Raw genomic sequence first — 10,918 nt, forward strand, 5'->3', positions numbered from 1 at the left:
GAAGTAGGTGGAAAGGAGTAGTGGAGTGTCATCTGCGTAGAGATGGCACCGAACTCCAAAACCCTGGATGACCTCGCCCAGCGGTTTCATGTAGATGTTAAAAAGCATGGGGAACAGAATGGAACCTTGCGGGACCCCACAGGTCAAAGGCCAGGGGTCCGAGCAGGTGTCCCCCAGCTTCACCATCTGGGATCGGCCCTCCAGGAAGGAGTGGAGCCACTGTAGTACAGTGTCCCCAAGGCCCATTCCCGAGAGCCGACCCAGAAGGTCGATGGTATCAAAAACCGCTGAGATGTCCAGGAGAAGCAACAGGGACACACTCCCCCTGTCGAGCTCTCTGCGGAGATCATCCACCAAGGCGACCAAAGCCGTCTCGGTGCCATGACCAGGCCTGAAGCCAAACTGGAATGGTGTCAGACCCCAGGCAGCAGGGCACCAAGAACCATACACGGAGCAGGGAACGATGGAACACCGGATGAATGCGCATGGAGTGCGGAAGTTGGAATTTGAAAGTCACGGGGTTAAGTTACGCCACCACTGGGTAGGGACCAATGAAACGGGCATCGAACTTCCGGCAGGGACGGTGGGAGGGCAAAAAGCGAGTGGACAACCAAACCCGATCTCCTACCTTGATCTCGGGGCCAGGCTGGCGATGGCTGTCAGCGTGACGTTTGTAGTCCTCCTTGGCTTGATCAAGTTGCTGGTGCAAGAGGTCTTGCACCGCTGTGAGTTCCTGTAGCCAATCTTCTGCTGCAGGGACTTCTGAGGTCTCCACGATGGAAGGGAAGAAACGGGGATGAAAACCGTAGTTTGCAAAAAACGGAGCTTCTTTAGTCGAATTCTGGACACCGTTGTTGTATGCAAACTCTGAAAGAGGTAATAGGGATGCCCAATTGTCCTATTGGTAGTTTACGTAACAGCAAAGATATTGTTCCAAAGTGGCATTGGTGCGCTCAGTTTGTCCATCCATTTGAGGATGGTGAGCTGAGGATAAACGGGAGTCTATGCCCAATAGTTTTTGCAGGGCTTTCCAAAAACGAGAGGTGAATTGAGATCCACGGTCAGTGACCAAACTCTTGGGCAGTCCATGTAGTCGAAATACATGCTGAAGAAATAAGTCTGCGGTCTCTTTGGCCATGGGAAGGCCATCGCAGGGGATGAAATGGGCCATCTTGGTGAAAAGGTCCACCACTACTAGAATCGTGGTGAATCCAAGGGATGGTGGTAGATCAGTGATAAAATCCGCGGAAATTATCTCCCATGGGCGAGAAGGTGTGGGAAGGGGATGCAGTAGCCCTGGCGGCTTCTCCCTTCACGTCTTGGAACGCTGGCATACAGGACAGGTGTTGACATAATTTTCCACATCCTTGCGAATCTTGGGCCACCAGAAATCTCGCAAGATCAAGTGCATGGTTTTAAATAGCCCAAAATGTCCGGCAGGCTTGCTGTCATGGCACAAACAAAATGCCTTTTCTCTGTCGGGGCCTGGAGGGATGTAAACATGGTTTCTGTAGCATAATAGTCCGTTCTTAAGTGAGAATGGGAAACGTAGTCCTTGGCGGATCTGTTCTTGGGCCCAGGCGTCTGTCTGTTGGCTGGCCCTAATCTCCTGAGTGAGAAGGGAATCTGTGGTTGGGGATTTTGGGTTAGGAGGAGCTGGCTCAATTGAAGTGGATTTGGTATTTCCCACTGTGAGCGTGGCAAAGTTCTCGGGTTGCAGCAATCGAGATTCTGAGGTATCTCTGCGCCCTGCTGCATACTCTGGTTTCCGTGATAGGGCATCTGCTTGCTTGGTCTGAGCAGGAGTCACATAGTGGATCCGGAAGTCAAAACATTCAAAGAACAAAGCCCAGCGTTGTTGCCTTTGGTTTAGCTTCCGTGCAGTCCTTAGGTGCTCCAGATTCCGATGGTCAGTATGAACTTCAATGGGGAATTTGGCCCCCTCTAACCAATGTCTCAAATTTTCAAAGGCTGTCTTTATGGCTAAGAGCTCCTTCTCCCAAATGGTGTAGTTTCTTTCCGGAGCTGTTAGCTGGCGTGAGTAATAGGCACATGGATGGAGATGTTCTCCCACTGGTTGCATCAGCACAGCCCCTACTGCCACATCGGAGGCATCCGCCTGAACAACAAAAGGGGTTTTAGGATCAGGGTGCTGTAGAATTGGCTGGGTCGTGAATAATCGCTTTAGCTGCTGGAAGCCTTTCTCAGCTTGTTCTGTCCAGCGGCAAGGCTGTTTTCCTCGGATGCAGCTGGTGATTGGGTCAGACCAGCAAGCAAAATCTGGGATGAATTTGCGGTAGTAGTTTGCAAACCCCAAGAAGCGCTGCACTTCCTTTTTGTTAGTTGGCGTCCGCCATTCCAACATGGCCGAAACCTTTGCCGGGTCCATGGTTAGCCCTAGTGGCAAGACGCGGTATCCCAGGAAGTCTACTTCTTGCAAATCAAAGGCGCATTTTTCTAACTTGACGTATAGTCCATGATCCCGCAACCGTTGTAGCACCATTCTGACGTGCTGATCGTGCTCTGTTTGTGATTTTGAGAACACCAAAAAGTCGTCCAAGTATATAATCAAGAAATGATCTAGGTAGTCCTGGAAAATATCGTTGACAAAATGCTGGAATGTTGCGGGGGCTCCAGATAATCCGAAATTCATGACTAATGTTTCGTATAGTCCGAATTTGGTCTGGAAAGCAGTTTTCCATTCATCCCCTTCTCTAATGCGAACCAGATTGTAAGCCACGCGAAGATCCAGTTTGGTGTAAACCTTGGCCCCCCGGAGTCGGTCCAGTAGGTCCGAAATCAGTGGCAATGGGTAGCGGTTCCGCTTCGTGATGTTGTTCAGTGCTCGATAGTCCACGACCAAGCGTAGGTCCCCTGACTTCTTTTTCACAAACATCACCGGGGAAGCGGCTGGGGATTGAGAGGGTCTGATAAACCCCTTGCGGAGGTTTGTCTCTATAAACTCCCTGAGAGCTTCCTACTCTGGTTCAGTCAGGGAGTAGAGGTGTCCCCGCGGAATTGGGGCCCCCTCCACCAGATCAATGGCACAGTCATAGGGTCTATGTGGGGGTAGTTTCTCGGCTTCCTTTTCATTGAAAACATCCCAAAAATCCAAATATTTCTTGGGCAGAGTGATGATGGGCTCTGTGTCTGTGGCATGGCAGACCTTGGCTACTAGACAATGATTTTGGCAATACTTTGAGGCGAACTGCAGTTCCTTGTTGGACCAGGAGATGTTTGGGTCATGGAGTGTCAACCACGGGATTCCCAAGATCACGGGGAAATGAGGAACCTCGGTAACGAAGAAGGAGATTTCTTCCATGTGTTCTCTTATCCACATTCTGGTGGGCTCGGTCCATTGGCTTACTGGACCTGTCTTCAGGGGTCGGCCATCAATGGCTTGCACCACCCGGGCATTCTTGAAATCATGATATTGTAGTCCCAGGGAGTTAGCATAGTCTCTATCGATGAAGTTGTTTGTTGCCCCTGAGTCTATCATGGCATGGATCATGACGGGTCCTTTTTTTACTGACCACAGCGTGACCACCAGGAGAAATAGGACCCCCGTTTGCGGCTCTTGAGTGGAGTTTTTGACCGGGTTGGCGAGCCCTTCTACACCCGGTCGCTGGCTTCCCCCGCCGGCTTTGTTCCAGCCGCCTCGGCAGCCTCCGCTTCCGCGGAGGACGCCGCTGCCAGATGGGCGGGGGGCTTCTTCTTTGCTGGACACTTCCTGGCGAAGTGGCCCCCATTCCCACAGTACCAGCACAGATTCAAGCGTTGGCGGCGGGCCTTTTCTGCAACATCCAGCCTGGGGCGCACATTGCCCAATTGCATCGGCTCCTCCTCGCTTCCCATGGGGTTAGTGGCTGGCCTCCATACTGGACGAGGCTGGACACTGGTAGAAGAGGGGGGTTTCACTCTGGCTCTTCCACTCTGGCCCCAGAGCCACTGTTTCTTGTTGGCGAGCAGGACTTCAGCCCGTAAACAATGGGCGATGAGTCTTTCAAGAGTCTCTGGGGGATCCACCTTAGAGATTTCTTCCTGCATCTCATGGTTGAGACCCTCACAAAATTGTCCTCTGAGGGCTATATCGTTCCAGCCGGTGTTTTGAGCCAGCACCCGGAACTCAGCTATGTACCGGGACAGCGGTCTGTCTCCCTGGAAGAGGCGTTGGAGTTTGTGGCCAGCCGCCTCTTGGTCATCCTTGATTCCCCAGGTATTTCGAAGATGGGCCAGGAATTGCTGTGCGGTGTTTAAGTGCGTGGAACCCGCATCATACAGCGCCGTCGCCCATGTGGCCGCAGGTCCATCTAGGAGACTGTAAATCCATGCCACCTTGACATCTTCTTGGGGAAACTCGGTGTGGCGGGCTTCTAAGTACGCCATGCACTGGCGACGGAATACATGAACCTTGGAGGCTTCTCCGGAGAACTTTGTTGGTAGTGCTAGGGCAGGGAGTTGGGCTCCGCGATCCTTCAAGCCCCGAATTTCTCCCTCTTGCTCTCGGAGTTTGTCCCGGATCCGGTTGAATTCATCTTGGGAAATGGTGTAACTGGGTGGTGGCTGGGCAGGGCCGCCCGCTCCGGCTCCTGGTGTAACAGACATATTGGCCTTAGGTTGCTTGGTGCTTTGGGTGGCGGAGTCAAACTGTCAGACCCCAGGCAGCAGGGCACCAAGAACCATACACGGAGGCCAATCTCTATCTAATATCTTTATTAAGGAAATGTATAAAAGTAATAAAAACAAGTGAAGAATATAGTTCAGAAGCAGACCTTTCAAATGAGGTCAAATATAGTCCAAAAATGTATTGTCCAATAAATGATATTAGAGTTCAAAGTTTAAATCCAATACCGAAACACACACTATTGCCAAGCAAGGCAAGGCAGTACTTGAATTCTTGATCCGGGAAGCAAGGAACAGGGGTTACGAAGTCCACACACGATCTTACTCCTGAAGCTGCTCTGTTGACTCCGCAAAGATTCTCCCGCGTCAGGCACCTATATTGGGGTCTCGTTTTCCCGCCAACAACCTCTTTCCCAAGAGAACAGGAAGCGAAACCCAACTTTGTCCAGATGCAAGACTCCTTAGAATTTCCCAAGGGAAGCAGGTCTAATCAGCCTGTTGTTTGGCAGCAATCCGTAAACTCCTGCGATTCTGTTCCCTCACTCCTCTGTCTGCACAATAGGACTCTCTCCTAGGGAACGGAGGCGAGGAATGTCCAAGGTCTGTTTTACTGAATTCTTGGGTACAAACATCAACATCCGGCAGGTGAAAAGACTCCGGCTCTTGTTGAACCGGCGAAAACCCCATGTTTTCGTCTTCATCTGCCACGATGGCACTAGGAACAGGACTACAAGGCCCATGAGGCATCACAAATGGGTCAAGATAATCGGTGGCATCAAGAATCCCTGGAGTTGAGAGGCCACCACTCGCTCCAGAACCTTGCCTAAAAATGGGAGGTTTGAAATTGGTCAGTAGTTAGATAGAAGCAAGGAATCAAGGTATGCCTTTTTTAGAATTGGTCTGATAGTTGCCTGTTTCAGGCTAGATGGAAATTGCCCTTGTTCCAATGAGGCATTGATAATCTTCAGAAACCAATCTACCAACCCTCCTCTTCCCCCCTCCCCCCAAACCGGCAAGCTTTATAAGCCAAGTAGAATCATAGAATCATAGAATCATAGAATAGTAGAGTTGGAAGAGACCACATGGGCCATCTAGTCCAACCCCCTGCTAAGAAGCAGGAAATCGCATTCAAAGCACCCCCGACAGATGGCCATCCAGCCTCTGCTTAAAAGCCTCGGACAAGAGCACATGTGGTTGGTCTCATCGCTCCAAGGATCTTGTCCATGTCATCAGGCCGAACAAGCTGAAACAAATCCATCAAAGTTGACTCAACAGATGCACTAGGTACCTCAATTGGAACTGTATCAAAATTGGCATCCAAGTCAGAGCGCAATCGAGCAACTTTATCTGCAAAATGATGCGCAAACTCGCTACACTGAGCAACCGAGTTGTCAAGGGGCTCCTCCCCCTCATGAGGATGAAGGAGCTCCTGGACAACCCAGAACAACTCTGCTGGTCTATTTGTTGCAGATGCCGGCAGTCGAGAAAGTTTTTCTGGCTGCCTGCAATGTCATGGAGTAGGCCTTAATGGAGGCTCTAGCCCGTGTTTGGTCGGTGACGCTCCGAGTCTTCTGCCAATTGCACTCTAGTCCCCGCCTCACCCGCTTCATCAAAGCCAGCTCCTCGGTGAACCAAGGAGGCGACTTGGCTCTGCGGATCATAGAATCATAGAATCATAGAATAGTAGAGTTGGAAGAGACCACATGGGCCATCCAGTCCAACCCCCTGCTAAGAAGCAGGAAATCGCATTCAAAGCACCCCCGACAGATGGCCATCCAGCCTCTACTTAAAAGCCTCCAAGGAAGGAGCCTCCACCACGGCCCCGGGGAGAGAGTTCCACTGTCGAACAGCTCTCACAGTGAGGAAGTTCTTCCTGATGTTCAGGTGGAATCTCCTTTCCTGTAGTTTGAAGCCATTGTTCCGTGTCCTAGTCTGCAGGGCAGCAGAAAACAAGCTTGCTCCCTCCTCCCTATGACTTCCCTTCACGTATTTGTACATGGCTATCATGTCTCCTCTCAGCCTTCTCTTCTGCAGGCTAAACATGCCCAGCTCTTTAAGCCGCTCCTCATAGGGCTTGTTCTCCAGACCCCTAATCATTTTAGTCACCCTCCTCTGGACGCTTTCCAGCTCGTCAACATCTCCCTTCAACTGTGGTGCCCAAAATTGGACACAGTATTCCAGGTGTGGTCTGACCAAGGCAGAATAGAGGGGGAGCATAACTTCCCTGGATCTAGACGCTATTCCCCTATTGATGCAGGCCAGAATCCCATTGGCTTTTTTAGCAGCCGCATCACATTGTTGGCTCATGTTTAACTTGTTGTCCACGAGGACTCCAAGGTCTTTTTCGCACACACTGCTGTCAAGCCAGGCGTCCCCCATTCTGTATCTTTGATTTCCATTTTTTCTGCCAAAGTGAAGTATCTTGCATTTGTCCCTGTTGAACTTCATTTTGTTAGTTTTGGCCCATCTCTCTAGTCTGTCAAGATCGTTTTGAATTCTGCTCCTGTCTTCTGGAGTGTTAGCTATCCCTCCCAGTTTTGTGTCGTCTGCAAACTTGATGATCGTGCCTTCTAACCCTTCGTCTAAGTCGTTAATAAAGATGTTGAACAGAACCGGGCCCAGGACGGAGCCCTGCAGCACTCCACTTGTCACTTCTTTCCATGATGAAGACGACGCATTGGTGAGCACCCTTTGGGTTCGTTCGCTTAGCCAATTACAGATCCACCTAACCGTAGTTTTGTCTAGCCCACATTTTACTAGTTTGTTTGCCAGAAGGTCGTGGGGGACTTTGTCGAAGGCCTTACTGAAATCCAGGTACGCTACATCCACAGCATTCCCTGTATCGACCCAACTCGTAACTCTATCGAAAAAAGAGATCAGATTAGTCTGGCATGACTTGTTTTTGGTAAATCCGTGTTGACTATTAGCAATGACCGCATTTGTTTCTAAGTGTTCGCAGACCACTTCCTTAATGATCTTTTCCAGAATCTTGCCTGGTATTGATGTGAGGCTGACCGGACGGTAATTGTTTGGGTCGTTCTTTCTTCCCTTCTTGAAGATAGGGACCACATTCGCCCTCCTCCAATCTGCTGGGACTTCTCCCGTTCTCCAAGAACTCTTGAAGATAATTGCCAGTGGTTCTGAAATAACTTCCGCTAGTTCCTTCAGTACTCTTGGGTGTAGCTGATTTGGCCCTGGGGACTTGAATTCGTTTAGAGAGGCCAAGTGTTCCTGGACAACTTGTTTCCCTATTTGGGGTTGGATTTCCCCCAATCCTTCGTCCATTCCGTGTTGCTGAGGTTGAAGATGGCTTTCTTTTTCTGAGAAGACCGAGGCAAAGAAGGCATTAAGTAGTTCTGCCTTTTCCCTGTCCCCTGTCGCCATCACCCCATCTTCTCCTTGCAATGGCCCTATCGCCTCCTTTTTCTTCCTTTTTCTACCAACGTAAGCAAAAAAGCCTTTTTTGTTGTTTTTTATGTCCCTGGCAAGCCTGAGCTCATTTTGCGCTTTAGCCTTGCGAACCTTTTCCCTACAGGTGTTGGCTATACGTTTGAATTCTTCTTTGGTGATTTCTCCCCTTTTCCACTTCTTGTGCATGTCACTTTTGAGCTTTAGCTCAGTTAGAAGTTCTTTGGACATCCATTCTGGCTTCTTTGCACTTGTCTTATTTTTCTTCTTTGTTGGCACTGTTTGCATTTGCGCCTTGAGTATTTCACTTTTGAAAAACTCCCATCCATCCTTAACTCCCTTGTTTTTTAATATCGGCGTCCATGGAATGCCGCTCAGTAATTCCTTCATTTTTTGGAAGTCAGCTCTCTTAAAGTCCAGAATGCGTGTTTGACTTGTCTTAGTTTCAGCATTCCTTTGTATTGCAAACTGCAGGAGCACATGGTCACTTGCCCCTAAGGATCCAACCACTTCAACTGTATTGATCAGGTCTTCCACATTTGTTAAGATTAGATCAAGAGTTGCTGATCCCCTTGTTGCCTCTTCTACCTTCTGGACCATAAAATTATCTGCAAGGCAAGTGAGGAATTTGTTGGACTTTGTACTCTTGGCTGAGTTTGTTTTCCAGCAGATATCGGGATAATTGAGCGGGAGGGGGCGTTCAGGGGCGATCGAGTCAAGAGCCCTGGCCATCTCGGTGTTATAGAGATCGACCAGGGTCTCGACAGGATTGTCAGCCAACATGGCAGGAAGTTCCCCAAGAGACATCAGGAATCCATCTGGATCCATAAGTCTCCTGGGGTGGACCATCTTAATCGGTCCACCACCCTTGTGGAGGTTTTGGGTCACGGTAAGTCTAACACTGACCAGATGAAGGTCGGTCCATGACAATGGAAAGATGTTTTGATCTTCCACACCAACATCTCCCCCGTTCATCACAAATACTAGGTCTAAAGTGTGTCCAGTCTGATGAGTGGGACCAGATATCATTTGGGACAGTCCCATGGTCATCATGGCAGCCATGAAGTCCTGAGCTGCATGGATGTTGAAATCTCTCAGGACAACAAGGGGCTGAGAGACCAACACCAGGCCAGACACCACCTCAGCAAGCTCAGGCAGGGGGACTGCTGTGTTGCAGGGTGGACAGTACACAAGCAGAATCCCCAAACTGCCCCTGCTCCCCACCCTCAGGTGGACACACTCAAACCTGGTTGATTGAGGAATGGGGCATCTGGTCAGGGGGATGGATTTCTGATAGACTACCACCCCCCCCACCTCCCCGCCCTCCAGGTCTGGCTTGCTGGTGCACCCCGTAGCCTGGTGGACAGAGCTGGGTAAGATTAACTCCCCCAAGCTTGTCCAGCCAGGTTTCGGTAATGCAGGCCAGGTCTGCCTTTTTTCCAGGATCAAATCCTGTATTACTGCTGTTTTACCATTGACAGACCTGGCATTTAACAACAAGACCTTGAACCCGGGGAGTCTGTCATGGAGGTTACCTGGCCTATCTTTCCTCAGGGTTGCAAGGACTTTGTTGCGCTTCTCCCTGGGCTGATGGTTTCGACCGCGCCTTCCCCTTCCCCACACCACCTGAATGGCTGCCCCCCGAACCCAGTCATTTCCCCCCCCCCTCCAGGTCCCCCCAGAACAGGAGAGCAGTTGGGAGGGACTAGTCAGCTCTCTAAGCCCAAGCAATCAAAGGATAAGCCAACCTGAGGGATTCCTAAAGCGGGGATTTCATGGGAGGGGGAAAGGGGGGAATCAATTGTAATGTTTGAAGGGGAACTAAAAAGAGGAGGCGTATAAAAATTAATACAGCTGTTTTCCTGGATAGGGATTTGGGCCAGATGAGGGGTGACTGGGGCTTTATCTGAGATCTCTGAAGAGGATTCTAATGATGCTAAACTAGAGGTCAGGATGGAAGACCTACGAGTGATATTTAAGCTAGTTTTTATCTGGGGGGCTGGTCTCAAACCTGTAAGCAGAGGCCAAACCACTGGGTCATATAAGACCCTCCTAATACCCCAATGATTTAATCTCCCATTGTGTGCCAATACCTCTTCAATTATTGAGTGGTCTTCAAGGGTAATTAATAAATGAAGGGTATGGTCTTTACATTGATACTCCCTATGAAGCCAGTTGATAGTATTGATCTTAATTTCCATAGGATGTTTATTCAGAATCTGGCCCAAAGATCTCTTTACTGCTCACTGAGAACACCATCTACCTCTATTTAATTGAGATCAACAACTTCAAATACTAACTTATTACATTGCAAGAGCTGGTGTTGCTGATGTAAGAAATCTGGCTCTTGACAAAGCTGAGTTGGAGATATATTAGTTGATTCCTTATATAGAGGGTATCCAATGCTCTGTCTATAGTTTTTCCCAAACGAATTCTCATCATAATATGAACCTCCCTCATTCCCTCTTTTCCAAGGTGGCTCCAAATCAACATCCCTTTTTTTTATCCTGCAACTCTGGTCCCTTCCCCTCCCCTTCCACCTCCCTATCAGACTTGCTCATTCCTTCAGTAAGACCTGAGAACACATCATCCTCTTCATTTAGTGAGGAAAAGGTCTAAACATACCACCTCCCTACACCATTCCATTCCTTATAGGGTCTGTTGTACTCTCCCTCTCATCTCTTCCAAGCTAAACATACCCACCTCTCTACACCATTCCTTATAGGGTTTGTTGTCCTCTCCATCTCCTCTTCTCCAAGACAAATATACCTTCTGCAATTCTTTAAAAATACAAACACCACAGTCCTATTCAAGGCTATTCCAGCCAAGGGTCTCCCCTGAATATTCTCCTAGCCGCCTCTTTCATCCGACTTTGGCCAAAGTTCAT

Source organism: Anolis carolinensis, chromosome 5, assembly GCF_035594765.1.
Source record: "Anolis carolinensis isolate JA03-04 chromosome 5, rAnoCar3.1.pri, whole genome shotgun sequence".
NCBI lineage: Eukaryota > Metazoa > Chordata > Lepidosauria > Squamata > Dactyloidae > Anolis > Anolis carolinensis.